This window comes from Schistocerca americana, chromosome 6 (genome assembly GCF_021461395.2).
Source record: "Schistocerca americana isolate TAMUIC-IGC-003095 chromosome 6, iqSchAmer2.1, whole genome shotgun sequence".
Taxonomy (NCBI): domain Eukaryota; kingdom Metazoa; phylum Arthropoda; class Insecta; order Orthoptera; family Acrididae; genus Schistocerca; species Schistocerca americana.
The window spans coordinates 289,039,580-289,042,079 of NC_060124.1; positions in this window are offsets into that span (position 1 = coordinate 289,039,580).

The window sequence follows — 2,500 nt, forward strand, 5'->3', positions numbered from 1 at the left end:
CGCCCGGGAGTGTGTCCCGGGGGCCCGCGCGAACACGCAAGCGTCCGCTCAATTATTCTGCAAACAGGAGGAGGCTGAGCTCCCCTGCACAATACACCTCGAAACCCTCTCAGGTCCCGGCGGCGCGCAGCGCCGTCCTAAGTACTTGGTCGGGTTCGAGAGAGGCGCAATCGCCCGGAGTTTGGCGAGTAGACGCTTTAGGTGCGACCACCCGTGCTCCCAACTGAGCTTGCCGCTGCCGACAGAGGCCCGGGAGCGTGCTGTCGTGGCATTGCCGGCGGGAGACAACACGCGCCACCTACGGTGGCCGGCAGCTCCAACGCCAGCGCCACAGAAGGACAAAAGCCCCACTTGGGTGCCGAAGCGAACTCTCCCAGCACAGCGCACGCGCCAACACGTCCGCACAGCTGCGATACAAACCACCTGCGAGAACCGCAGAGGCGACCGAGCAGCAGACGGCGTCGCGGCGCCGAGCGCCGGGCGGCGGCGCATCCTCAGCGCACACAGTCCTCAATCGGACCAGCACACTGCAGATGTCCACCGCGCTTCGCACCGGGCCCGCGAGGACCTACTTTGGCCGCACGGCGCCGCGTGCAGGGTGCGCCGGCGCGCAGCTGCGCCGCCTGCCGCCTCCGTCGGCCGGCGCGCCTGCCACTGGCCGCCCCCACCAGCCGGCTGTAGCGCGTGCGCCCACGCACCGCGCGGCCAGCACGCCGGGAGGCCCCCCCTCACCGGCCGGGGACGGTCGCACCCAGCCACCGCCGCGTATCGCTTCACACCCACATGCCATTCACGTTCGTGGGCATGGTGGGTATCGCTGAAACAACCGGTTGGTAGCTCAACCGATCGTCGCCATCACTGATTCACCTCTAGCGAGAACAACCGCACCACAACGGTTTACCAGTTGTTCATTTGCGTAACGTCACCAGCAAACGTAGACGTCCATCGCCATTTGCAAATTCAACGATTGTTGCATGCCTGTGTCAGGTGTCACGACACACTATGTCTGCCCACATACACGCAACAACATGTGCACGCTTCGCGAACACGTGGAAGGTGGCCCCCGTACGTATGCGATGTCCATTGCGCGAACGACTGTCAACCGGCCTCTGTCGCATGTCGCAGATGTGGAACGCAGTGCACCATGCTATCACGGTGTGTGAGAAGAGACGACTACGTCTGACAACACGCGCCACTACATCAACAGACGGCTCATGCTGATCGCCATCCACGGCATACCATACTGCAATCCAGCTCTTATAGGGAGACGACACGTAGCTGAGTGCACAATATTTGGACCGTATGGTTCGCCGTTGTTGGCGCAGTCGTGGTACGGTCACACATGTACCACGATGTATCATTCAGTACATGAGGACCAATGTGCAGTACAGTGTGTCATTTGGACGTACAACATCAGCGGACAGTTGACACAAGCCGTACCACAACGTAGGCTGTGCTTCGCCATGCGAATGCCAATGAACAACTGCGAAGGGCATTGAGCATGTACGTCCTGCTGCCATCCGCATTACAGTGTATAGCTGCAAGGTGTTTAACATGAAGCGATACTCTGGGGACCGGGCAGTGCGAGTGGCAAACTATATTGCGGGGGTTGCAGTTAGGCAACACTACACTAATTTAACGCGTCGTATGACAATTACAGAGCGGGTTAAGGCCCAAAGTGTGTTGGGTTAAGGCCCAACGTGTGTTGGGTTAAGGCCCAACGTGTGTTGGGTTAAGGCCCAACGTGTGTTGGGTTAAGGCCCAACGTGTGTTGGGTTAAGGCCCAACGTGTGTTGGGTTAAGGCCCAACGTGTGTTGGGTTAAGGCCCAACGTGTGTTGGGTTAAGGCCCAACGTGTGTTGGGTTAAGGCCCAACGTGTGTTGGGTTAAGGCCCAACGTGTGTTGGGTTAAGGCCCAACGTGTGTTGGGTTAAGGCCCAACGTGTGTTGGGTTAAGGCCCAACGTGTGTTGGGTTAAGGCCCAACGTGTGTTGGGTTAAGGCGCAACATAGGTTAGGTTAAGGCGCAACATAGGTTAGGTTAAGGCGCAACATAGGTTAGGTTAAGGCGCAACATAGGTTAGGTTAAGGCGCAACATGGGTTAGGTTAAGGCGCAACATGGGTTAGGTTAAGGCGCAACATGGGTTAGGTTAAGGTACAATATGGGTTAGGTTAAGGTACAATATGGGTTAGGTTAAGGTACAATATGGGTTAGGTTAAGGTACAATATGGGTTAGGTTAAGGTACAATATGGGTTAGGTTAAGGTACAATATGGGTTAGGTTAAGGTACAATATGGGTTAGGTTAAGGTACAATATGGGTTAGGTTAAGGTACAATATGGGTTAGGTTAAGGTACAATATGGGTTAGGTTAAGGCGCAACATAGGTTAGGTTAAGGCGCAACATAGGTTAGGTTAAGGCGCAACATAGGTTAGGTTAAGGCGCAACACAGGTTAGGTTAAGGCGCAACACGGGTTAGGTTAAGGCGCAACACGGGTTA